Source organism: Zootoca vivipara, chromosome 1, assembly GCF_963506605.1.
Source record: "Zootoca vivipara chromosome 1, rZooViv1.1, whole genome shotgun sequence".
NCBI lineage: Eukaryota > Metazoa > Chordata > Lepidosauria > Squamata > Lacertidae > Zootoca > Zootoca vivipara.
In genome coordinates, this window is record NC_083276.1 from 133,757,340 (window position 1) to 133,770,007 (window position 12,668).

At 44.1% G+C, this 12,668-nt stretch overlaps 1 protein-coding gene across 14 annotated transcripts in view; it reads right to left on the reverse strand.

Moving 5' to 3' along the window:
- Positions 1-10,697, reverse strand: part of COL6A3 (collagen type VI alpha 3 chain) — a 102,904-nt gene extending 92,207 nt beyond the window's left edge. For 9 of the 14 annotated variants that reach the window (XM_035139351.2, XM_035139342.2, XM_060282378.1 and 6 more), the window contains exon 1: positions 10,098-10,238. The gene's annotated coding sequence lies outside the window, so the exon portion shown is untranslated. Of the gene's footprint in view, positions 1-10,097; positions 10,240-10,553 lie in introns of those variants that run through there. The other 5 variants (XM_035139335.2, XM_035139326.2, XM_035139299.2 and 2 more) reach the window with 3 other exon arrangements.
- Between the last annotated feature and the right edge of the window lie 1,971 nt (positions 10,698-12,668).

Genomic DNA, 12,668 nt, shown 5'->3' on the forward strand with positions numbered 1-12,668 from the left:
TCTTCCAAAGCAACTACTCTATTCCCAACTTAAAAATGGAAAGCGAAATGCCAGTGAACAATAAAAGAGGTTTAAAGACACTCTCAAGGTAAACCTTAAAAATGCAGTATAAGCACGGATAATTGGGACACACTGGCCTGCAAGTGCTCCAATTGCAGAATAGCCTCTACCAAAGGTGTCATGGACTTTGAAGAAGCATAAGCTCAGGATGAAAGGGAGAAACAAGCTAAGAGGAAGGCATATTTGGCAAAACCTCACTGTGATCCAACTCCTGCCTGGAAACCTATGCCCCACTGTGGAAGGATGTATAGATCCAGAATTGGCCTCCACAGTCACTTGCAGACACACCGTTAAGAACACATTCATGGAAGACAATCTTACTCAGCTACAAGTCATCGCAGAAGAAGAAGAAGAAGAAGAAGAAGAAGAAGAAGAAGAAGAAGAAGAAGAAGAAGAAGAAGAAGAAGAAGAAGAAGAAGAGCAGCGTTCGTTGTACTTGTCACTTTATATTATTAACTAAGTGGCTTTTGAACACCTCAGGTTTGCTGCCATCTCATAGAACCATAGAATTGTAGAGTTGGAAGGGACCCCAAGGGTAATCTAATCCTACCTCCTGCAATGCAGGAATCTCAGCTAAGGCACCCATGACAGATGGCCATCCAACCATCCAACTTATCCTATAAGTGAGCAATCCAGTCTCTATAGCAATCCCATCTAGAGGAATATAACAGTTAAACTAGTAGGGATGAAACAGTTTGGCTATTATTTTATGGCCTTGACCTCTTTTAGAATTTCTGCTGGTTCAGATAATCCACCTACTCCAGCATCTTCCTTCCCACTTGTATAGTGAACCAGATGCTTCACAAGTAGGAGAAAGGGAAACAGATTGGTCCTGCTGTTGCTTCAAAGCAGCCCAAATGATTCAGCCTTTCCTCTTAGGGAAAGTTCTCCAACCACACAGTTATTTTGGTTTCCCTTTTCTGCAACTTTTACAACACCTTTTTGGAATGGGATGACCAGAATTTCACACAATAGAAATTGTTCCTGGTGCTACAGTGTTTGTGCAACTAGTATTTAACATGCTCAAACACAAAAGCTTGATTCTTTGTATGAGTGGGGACTCAGAATTTAGAAGAATAATGCGGGTAGAAATTCTGCAGTTAAAACTATGAAGCAAAACCTTCCATGAAATGCTACAGGGCTATTTTATTTTTCCCCTGCCTGTGGCCTAGTTATCACTGAGATGGTTAACATGTGCCAGGGCTATGAACATATCAGGTGACACTGGGAGTGTGGGTGGTGCTCACATGAATGAATGCTCCTCCATACATTTCATTTATTTTTATTTGAAGGTGAGCCTTCCACCTGCAGTGGTTACAAAGGTGGTTCTAGATTACGGTTGCCATATTTCAAAAAGTGAAAATCCAGACAGCTTTTTTATAATTTTGCCCAAATTTGCTGAGTGCATTTCTCAATGCTTCTGTGCCCATACCAGGGGAAAGTGCAAATACAGTGGTATCTCGGGTTAAGAACTTAATTCGTTCTGGAGGTCCATTCTTAACCTGAAACTGTTCTTAACCTGAAGCACCACTTTAGCTAATGGGACCTCCTGCTGCCGCTGCGCCGCCGTGCCGCGATTTCTGTTCTCCTCCTGAAGCAAAGTTCTTAACCCGAGGTACTATTTCTGGGTTAGCGGAGTCTGTAACCTGAAGCGTCCGTAACCTGAAGCATCTGTATCCTGAGGTACCACTGTAAACCCGAGGAGGGAGGAAGAAGGTCAAAGAAATAAAAGTGCCACTGTCATAAAGAAGACTTTTATTTATTTATTTGTAAATTATATTTATAACTAGGTTTTGCCTGTTTTCTGCTTCTGATGCCTTCAACGTAAGCTAGTAAGGGGCAGGGGGGGATTATTTACGGAAAAAAGCAAGAAACTCCCTAAAATCTCAACAAGTCTTTGTATACAAGCCACATATTTTACCAGCCAACCACCCTCCACCCAGACCACTCAGCATCTTAATGTGGAATACAGAACATTTAGGATCTGGAAAAAATGATGGCACTCCAAGGCTGGGCTTCTGAATCAGAAGGGAGGAAAACAAGTAACAGAGCTTGTTCAGTCCAGGAGAAAGCTTGTTGGAATTGGCAGATGCAGAACTAGATTCCTGCACAATCACAGGGTCAGTTGCCCCCTTGTATAGGGGCAAGAACATTGAAAGGTGGCCCAGTCACACTTCTGCAAAATCCCCCTTGAAAAGCATGGCAGTTACACCTACTGCAGTTTTGGGCTTTACCCCAGGAAAGCCTGTGAACAAGGTCAGACCCCTTCAGAAAAGGTACTTCATTTCCTTGAGAGCGCAACTCTATAATGTATTCATTTGCCCCTTTCTGTCAATTTTAATGCTAAGTCAACTCAGATACTGCTTTCATTGATGTAGTAACTGAATTCGGGGGCCTGGGACCTCAACCTGTATCATGATGCAGCAGGATTTGTATGGCTAAAAGAATTAATGACATTAGAAAATAGCAAATTATTAGATTTGGAAGGCTTTGAAAATAAATTTGGGTGGCACGCCTATCTGGTAGAAGATAAGGTGAAAGCACATAAAGGATTTAACAACCATGTCATTAAACGATCTCTTTTGAAGATCTGGAATAAACACAGGAACCCAAAACTCCCAGATGGACGTCACCCATAGAAATAATCACAGTACAGTGGTACCTCGGTTTATGAACACAATTGGTTCCGGAAGTCTGTTCATAAACTGAAGCGTTCATAAACTGAAGCGAACTTTCCCATTGAAAGTAATGGAAAGTGAGTTAATCCGTTCCAGACGGTCCGCGGAGTACTTGAACTGAAGCGTTCATAAACTGAAGCATGGGTGTAATTGGTTCCGGAAGTCTGTTCATAAACTGAAGCGTTCATAAACTGAAGCAAACTTTCCCATTGAAAGTAATGGAAAATGAATTAATCCGTTCCAGATGGGTCCGCGGCGTTCATAAACTGAAAATTCATAAACCGAGGTGTTCATAAACCGAGGTTCCACTGTAAAGAAGGTAAATTCAGAGAGAAATTGGGCTAATTATAAAGATTTATTAGAAGAAAAGGATGGGACATTTAAATTAAAGGAATATGAGAAATTAAGACACCATTTAACTGGATGGATCCAATACCACCAAATTTACAGTAAATTTAATGAACATAAACAAAGACAAGGATTTTGGGAGGAACCTTCTTTATTGGAAAAAAAATCTATTACAGCCTGAAAACAAAATAATTTCTAAAATGCACAATGCGCTACTTGAATGGGAGACCAAAGATGAGATGGTGAAAGAGACGATGACGAAATGGGCCATAGATATGGGGGGGGAAATATACAAATGGATCAGTGGGAACGACTATGGAAACAAACCTGGAAATTTACAGCCTCGAAGGGAATTAGGGAGAATATGATCAAAATGTTATATAGATGGCACTTAACCCCTATAAAAATTCACAAAATGTATAAGACTAAGGATAATTTATGTTGGAAATGTCTGAGGGAAACGGGGACATTTATGCACGCGTGGTGGCACTGTGGGGAAATAAAGAAATTCTGGAATCAAGTATTTGAAGAAATAAAAAAAATACTCAAATATAATATAAAGAAAACCCCTGAATCTTTTCTATTGGGGATAATGGACAATACAATAAAAAAACAGGATGCAACATTGTTCTTGTATGCCGTAACAGCTGCAAGAACTCTGATTGCTACTAGGATGCTACTGGAAGAAGAAAGAAATACCCAATATTCTGGAATGGCAGGAGAAGCTATTTAGCTATTTAGATCTGGATAACCTGACCAATTCAATTAGAGGGTATACTAATAAGAAAATCCATCAGAATTGGGGAAAAATTGGAGAGTACATGAAGGGACAGTGCCGCACGGTAAAATCTTGGGTTTATTTCTAATGTCTCATATTGAGCTGATTTGATTTGATTTAATTTAAGTTGATAAAGCTGAATGATGGTGATTTTTTTTCTCTTTTTTCGAGTTTAGATATTATTTCAGAATTACAGGATATATTTACATAGGATTGAGGGGAAGCAGTACCAGAGTATAGTAATTAAAGAACCTGAGAGGGAGATAAGTGGAAGTCTAATACGGGAGGAGGAGATATAGGGGAATAAAGAAAGGTGTATGGTATAAAGAAAATTAGGAATATAGCTGAAATGTATTTTGATTATTTTGATTTTGGGTATGAATGAATGTCTGAACTTATGATTTTTGTTTTTTGTTTGTGTTTTCTTTATGATTATGATTATTTATATTTGAAGTTGTATGGTATCATTTTTATGTTATATTATCATTATTTATATATGATTTTCTATGTTATTATTTTTATATTATTGTTTCTTTAGTGTGTTTGCGAATGTATTTTAATTTGAATTCTAATAAAGTTTATTTTTAAAATAAAAAAAAGATGTAGTAACTGAATTCATGGATTTGATGTTCATGATTAAAATTTATTTCAGTGATCTCCATAAGTTTTGTGGCAACTCCCGTCTACAAAGATTGTGACAGTTCGCTTAGAATCAAAGAGTTGGAGAAGGCCTAGTCACAACCTCCTGCTTTGACACACAGGAAACCCTTCAAGTCTTTGTTGGAAGATGCCAGGGGAGGGAGAGCCCACAGGGCCTCTCAGGAATTGGTTCATTTCTCCAATTTACCATATATACTCGAGTATTAGCTGACCCGAATATAAGCCGAGGCACCTAATTTAACCACAAAAAACGGGGAAAACTTATTGACTCGAGTATAAGTCTAGGGTGGGAAATGCCGACAGCTGCAAAGGCGGCGGAGGAGGAAGGAGCACCCTCCCCCCCCAACCCCACACTTTAACATTTGATTAGGTCCATGTTATGGTCGAATAAATGAATGGATTGCTGGTGAAAATCCTGATTTTAGTACAGTGGTACCTCGCAAGACGAATGCCCCACAAGACAAATTTTTCGCAAGACGGATGCGTCTTGCGATCTGATGGTGACTCGCAAGACGAATTTGTTTTGTGAAAAATTCATCTTGTGAATCGCGGTTTCCCAAAGGAATGCATGAAATTTAATTAATGTGTTCCTATGGGCAAAAAAAATAAATTTCAATGCATTCCTATGGGAAACCGCGATTCGCAAGACGATTTTTTCTCAAAACGAATTGTCTCGTGGAACGAATTAAATTCGTCTTGCAAGGCACCACTGTACATTAAAATTAAAAGGTGACGCTCCCCTCATCCTAGGGGGTGGGGGAAATGAGTTTCTTTTGCTGCAAGGCGAGTTTTGCCAGTCTATTACTTTGTGTTTGTTTGTTTGTTTGTTTCCCTTCTCCCTGTTACTTTTCCTTGTAGGTGCACAGGTCCCTTTCATGCTAGCATTAAGCATGTAGACATCAAATCAGTGTATGTGATGAGATGAGTGGAGTGAAAGAATGGAGGGTGAAAGAGTGACTAGCCCCAAAATGTTATAAGGACAGAAGGGAATATCGAGAACAGGTAGGCAGGTAAAAGTTTTCCTCTGATGTGTTTTTCATTGTTCTTAAGCCACAGAGAAATCATTCCAAGAAAGTATACTAAAGCAAAACAAATAATAGGTGTGGCTGCTGTCACTTGTGGGATGAGGTGGAAAGGACATTGTTCAGGCCTCCACAAACCCACCCACCAACTCAACAGGATCAAGTGCCCCAGGTCCACTGGTGAAGAGCCTCTTCAGCCCCCATGAGAGGTTCCCACTCCCCTCTCCATAGCTGGGGAGCCCAGGGGGCCCCCACGCCTCCAAGTTCTCTGGCACATGCAGAGGATTCAGGAGATGGAAAGCTCAATGGGGAACACAAATTCAAGCCAAGCCAAAATCTCTGAATTGCCAATTTACATATGTCATCTTATTTAATTGAGAACAAATTTAAAACCATAGACAGCCTGGTATTTCGACACTATAGTGCCCCCACTTGAAGAAATCAAAATCTGACCAGAAAGCTAACAAAATGAAAAAAATTAATGCTCAGAGTAGTTTTAAAGTAACTCAGAAATAAAAAGAAACAAGAATGGTTGTTAAAACTTGGCCCGTAATCAATCCCAGCAGTAAGATTTTTAGAAATTTCCATACGTGGGAAAAGGACATCAGACCAAAAAATTTCAGCCCACAAACAAATAAGGTATGAATCAGCAAAGCCTGTGGGAAGGTGGGGGAGAGGAAGGATTCCCTGGATCTTCACGTCCCAGAGACTCGGTCACAGGGCTTGGGGAGGTTTCCTTCCCTTCCCCTTGACTGTCAAGCAGCCAGTGGGGAAGAGATGGCCCAGAGGATGAGGAAAGGCAGCTTCTCCCTGCCTAGCAGGAGGGCAACTTGAAGGGCCCTGCAGCTAAGCGTATCGTGTAAGGGGCCTATGAATCACCATTGGGGGGGGGGGAAGAACCACAAAGAAACTGACAGAACTTCTCTCCCAATGCCAGTGAAACCGCTGGAATGAATGGGATCTGAGCCATTGGTCAGGAAGAGCGTTGAGCCAAAGGTTCAGGCAGGAAGCAGTCTTTGGTCAGAGATATCTTTCTCACCCAGGGAACTGATGAGGAAGGGAGTGCTACCGTACTAGAGAAAACGGCATAGCCTTCTCGGAGATCAGTCATAACAGAAATCTCCCAGAGGAGGAGCCCAGGCTTAGTTTTCATGCCCTTGGCAGTTAGTTGCAGTCATTGGTGACCTCCTCTCCACATGTTTCTGCAATGCTTTTGCAACATTCGTGTATTAGCCTACAGTCAAATCTTGGTTGTCAAATGTCATCCATCCCAGAAGCCAGTTCAGCTTCCGAAATGTTCGACAACCAAGGCGCAGCTTCCAATTGGTTGCAAAAGCTTCCTGCACTTGGCTTCTGAAAAACATTCGAAAACTGGAGCATTTACTTCCAGGTTTTCGGCGTTTGGGAGCCAAAATGTTCCAAAATTGAGCCATCAAAGAACCAAAGTTTGACTGTATTACTACTGCTCTTCTTTTCTGGAACACACTGAGCTACTATATATATATATATATATATATATGGGTCGGATTCCATGCTTCCTTCATAGCAGCCTCTATAAAACCAGTCATACAAAGTAAACGGCTATCCATTCATATAAGAGAAATAAAGGCTATTTTCTGCAGCTACTTCGGGCTGCATTTGTTCTTTGGAGACTCTTCCCTTTATTTTCAACTGAAAAACCTGCAAATATGGCAGAACTTGATGCTCACAGTGGTGATATTGCATTCATCACATGGGGGGGGGGAGGAATACAGTAGCTTTTAACTGACAGGTCAGTCAGTCTACAGGGCCATGATAGTGTTGGCTTTAAATTACCTACAATTCATGGAAGCAGGGGTTGGGGGGGGGGGGTGGAGTGCAACATGAGCTCCCCGCAGGCTGAGTTCCTTGTGATTCTCTAGCTTCCTAATTGGGACAGTGCTCTGTCACTTTTAAACTTCAGCAATACCCAAAGACACATTTTCCTCCAGCAGTATCATTAGTTTCTCTACTATAAATGTGACATTGGCAACTGGGATCCCGGGGTGACATCACTATTATGTAAATATTGAAAGAAAAATAAGCAAGTAAACTAATTTGTTGAAAGCTCCATTTTGCCTATTGTATGCCGTGCTCATTTACTTTGCAAGCAAATAATAGTTCCAAGAGAGGCACTAGGAATAAACTAGCATCTCCCATGGTGCATTTGGAGCTCTGATTACACTCGGCATTTATAGAGCGCTTCCAATGTCCAAAGTGCTTCTCTCTCATACAACCGTCATGTTAAGGCAGTGCCATATTACTCTTCCCATAATATATACTTCTGTTTGTGGAGCAGAGACTGACAAAGAGAAATGAAAGCTTTCATAAGGTCACCTTGTGATTTTGTGACTGAAGTGTGACTACAACGTATGGGATGTATTTGCATATCAAGAAATTGGTAACATTTTAAAGCAAGAGATCCAGATTCTGCATATTATACCTCAGGTCACATGTTCCATTTGAACACAAGAGCAACATTTTAGGGTGGGAGCCATGTAACAAGCTATGGGAACGGAAGCCTTGCCCAAGAGCTTCCGCTTGTAGGGTGGGGCATTCCCTCCTCTCCCCCCACCCGCATGTCCTCCAGAAGAGTGCACAGGGGGAAGGGGGATTGCTCCTTCTTACAAGCTGCAGCGCTTCACAGACAGAACATCTGTAACAGCATGAGGTGGAATGTCGCCCTTAGTTTTGTTATTTGCCAAGGACTTATATTTGGCATCAAATTTTGGCAGAGTTTTGACATGGCAAAGTTTGCACCACCATTAAATTTTGATACCTTCATTTTGGAAAGGTTTGCAAAATATACATTAAGCTGGAAATCTTGCATTCATACACCTACAGATTTACTGTGCAATCTCTAGCCTCACTGTTTAAAGAGGAATCTACCCTCATGCTACTGTGCATGTACTGTATAAGTTTGCAGCCTTAAGGGGAATAATTTTGTAAAGTGGGCACATAGCCTTGAATTTCACGTTTTCAATTCATTTTAGCTCCATTGCAAACATTCCCAGAGAAGTACTTAGCTTAATTACAATTTTCAGCTTAAAGGAACCTTTAAGAGGAACAAAACATCAGCAGATCCTTATCCCACTAACATGATTACGGTAGGTGTCGACAGGTAGATTTCTTCTTAATACTTGCAGAGCTACATGGTCCCAGAGCTCAGTTTGTAAGGAAATTAGAGCAGTTGTATTTAGTCTTTGCACTGTTAACAGAGAAGACGTGTGATCATAGAATCTTAGAGTTGGAAGGGACCTCAAGGGTCATCTAGCTGCTTCTTTTTAGCAGCCAAAGGGTGTGTCTCTGTCCCAAGATGAGACTTCCAAGTCCATTATGGAATATGATGATTATGCTGATTATGTCCATGTGAGATCAGTGCCATGGAGGGATGGTTCATTAGGACTGAAGGCTGAGATAAAGGCAATTCTCCTAATGTGCCAATCCTTTAGAGATCCCCCCTGTGCCCCAGAACACTTCACAGAGACCCAAACAGTTCCCTGATGCATTTTGCTTAACTCTACTTTTCCCTCTTCTTGTTGCTTTAGGCAGCCAGACAAGACACCATTTCTGCTCTGTATACACTGTTTGTGCCTTCTCTGGCATCACACAGTCACTGGTAAAGGGATGCCCAGGCTCTGCCCTCTTTGGGCATCCAGGACTCCTTTGCATCCATGTGGAGGCCAGCCCTAATAAAGGGCTCCATCCTCCTGCCCACAAACCTTGGCTGCATCCTTGCTTCCTAAGATAGACCTTTTGGGTACTGAACCTGGGAGAGCCTCTTCTTAGGGAATCTTCTCCTGACTCAGGCAGAACACAGCAACTGCATCAAACAGCAGTCACTTGTCTGTCCGTGTATTTTGATTTGAATCAGCTTTTCCTAAGCAAATACCAACATTCCTCACCCCTCCACCCCTTGCTGCTCCCCCCTTAGTACCTTCTCTCCTGCAATCCAAATAAAGTTAGCATTATTCGAGAGTCAGTGTGGAGCAGTGGTTAGAGTGTCAGACCCAGTCCCAATCTTCCAGGTTCGAATCCTCCACTCTGCTGGTAAGTTTGCTGTGGATGATCCTGGGCCTCTCAGCCTAAGCTACCTCACAGGGTTGTTGTGGGCATTAAATGGGGGGGGGGTGAGATTCTTGTAAGCCACCTGGAGCTCCATGGAGAAAAAGTACCATCAATAGCTGGGATATAAGTACCATCAATAAGAAAAGAAGTAAGTAAACCAACCAACCAACTCACCAAGTAACCAACCTATGCAGGTCTTAAAACTAGACAAAGCAGGCAGCAAACCCAGGGAAAGTCAAGGTCGGAAAGCAAAATCACCCGCGAGACGCAACTCCCAGAGCAGAAGGCGCCCGACCTGGAGGGGTGACTCTGGGCAGCCCGCTTCTCCTTCAGACCCCTCAACTCTCCGGGGCCCCTTCTCCTCCCGCGCTGGCCCTTCCGGCCGACCCCACTCGGGCCGGCGCTCGAAAGCGAGCCGCCGCCCGGAGCCCCGTCCGCCCCCCGCAGCCCGACGAGGGCGCTTACCCCGAGGAAGCTCGACGCGGCGGTACTGGCAGGAGCGGAGCGGAGCAGAGCGGCCGTCTTGCGCGCCGGACTCGGGCTCTCCCTCTGGCCGCCCCTTCCCTGCGCGGCGCGCCTCTCTCTCTCTCTCTCCTCTCGGCGGCGGAGCGCGAGGGCGGCGCTCGGCGGCGGAGGGGGGGCGGGAGACGCGGCGGGGACGACGCCGCCTCCAGCGATGCTAAAGGGGCGAGCAGCGGGCTGGCGGGGGGGGGGCGGCCCAGGTCCCGGCTGCTCAGAAGCGCCTCCGCCCGCCCCGCGCACCTGGCGCCAAGCAGCGCCCACAATCCGCAGGAAGCCCCCACCTCCCCACCCCCAGCGTGTTTCTCCTGTCGGCGCCAACTTCCTTCTGAATTCGAAACTCGGGAAAAGAAGAACGTGAGAATGTGCCTGAATAAGAAGAAGCCTTGAACTCTAAGTTACCTTGGTTTTCTGTCAACGTTATACTGTATTACCGAGAACGCCGACTGCGCGCCCAGAGCAGAGCCATCAGTGCGCGGTGCAAAGAGAGCAGACGGAGAGCAAGGCAGCTCTGGGAAGAGGGCCGTCGCTGGGGGACTGGCTGGGCTGCAGGATACGGGCCCTTTCTGCTGCTTCGGATTGACACTGGTTCGAGAGCTACACGTCAGTCAGCCCGCAACCGGCCCGCATTTAACTTGCGCGCGTTCGGCTTCACGTGCGTGCCTAAAAGTTTATACTGCACAATGAAAAGGGGGCAGGAAAGGGTCGGGCGACTGGGAGAAATGACCTGGGCAATCCCGCCCCCCTCTGAGCCCTACGGGTTTTGAATGAACACGGTTCTGGCTTTTGGCGCGATCCCCAGAATGCAAGCCACTTTTAAGTTGCAGGCCTACCGTAATAGGCAAATTAACATTGGAGGTGTTTTAATGCATTTTACGTCCTTTTGCAACGAAGGTCTGCAACTTTCACTTAGCTTGAGCTATTAAAGGGGCAATAAGGGTGTTCCTGCTGCTGTCCTGCTTTTGCTGTCCTGAGATTAATATATTGCAGAATATGAACGCATGCACATCTTAATTTGTCCCAGATATTATAGGAGGCCAATAATTTTTAAATAGTGTTCCCCCAACTCCCAGGTATTTAACTTTGAAGAGCTGAATCATAAAACTTTTAAATGGACTCAAATTAATTGAACTATTTTTTTTTAAAAAAAGTAAACCTTATTTTCAAAAATGAAACCTTCACTCTGTTCCCATGGAGAGGCTCTCATTGAGATACAGATTTCATTGTCACTTATATGCAGAATTCATCATGCGAAAGGCTGGACTGGATGAATCCCAAACTGGAATTAAGATCAGGGCCGGCTCTAGATAGACCCCCCGTGGCGCGGTGAGCCAGGGCCCCAGGCCGGCAGGCGGGGCGCCGCGCGGAAACCATGCAACGCCCTGCGAGGGCGGGGGCGCCAAAGCAATCTCCGCCCCCCAGCACCAGGGCACGCGACCTGCTCGAGACTGCGCTGATTAAGATTGCCAGAAGAAATATGAACCTCAGATATGCAGATGACACAACTTTGATGGCAGAAAGTGAGGAGGAACTAAAGAACCTTTTAATGAGGGTGAAAGAGGAGAGCACAAAATATGGTCTGAAGCTCAAAAAAAAAACCAACCCCCCCCCCAAGATTATGGCCACTGGTGCCATCACCTCCTGGCAAATAGAAGGGGAAGAAATGGAGGCAGTGAGAGATTTTACTTTCTTGGGTTCCATGATCACTGCAGATGGTGACAGCAGTCACAAAATTAAAAGACGCCTGCTTCTTGGGAGAAAAGCAATGACAAACCTAGACAGCATCTTAAAAAGCAGAAACATCACCTTGCCGACAAAGGACTGTATAGTTAAAGCTATGGTTTTCCCAGTACAGTGGTACCTCGCAAGACGAATGCCCTGCAAGACAAATTTTTTGCAAGACAAATGCGTCTTGCGATCTGATGGTGACTCGAAAGACAAATTCATTTTGCGAATCTTGCGAATCGCGGTTTCCCATAGCAATGCATTGAAATTTAATTAATGCGTTCCTATGGGCAAAAAAAGAAAATTCAATGCATTCCTATGGGAAACCGCAATTCGTAAGACGGATTTTTTGCAAAACGAATTGACTCACAGAATGAATTAAATTTTTCTTGCAAGGCACCACCGTAATTATGTATGGAAGTGAGAGCTGGACCATAAAGAAGGCTGATCGCCGAAGAATGGATGCTTTTAAATTATGGTGCTGGAGGAGACTCTTGAGAGTCCCATGGGCTGCAAGAAGATCAAACCTATCCATTTTGAAGGAAATCAGTCCTGAGTGCTCACTGGAAGGATAGATCCTGAAGCTGAGACTCCAATACTTTCGCCACCTCATGAAAAGAGAAGACTCCATGGAAAAGACCCTGATGTTGAGAAAGATTGTTTTCTGCTGCTCCAGAGAAGCGGACACGGGCAATGGATTCAAACTTCAAGAAAGAAGATTCCACCTAAACATTAGGAAGAACTTCCTGACAGTAAGAGCTGTTCGGCAGTGGAATTTGCTACCAAGGAGTG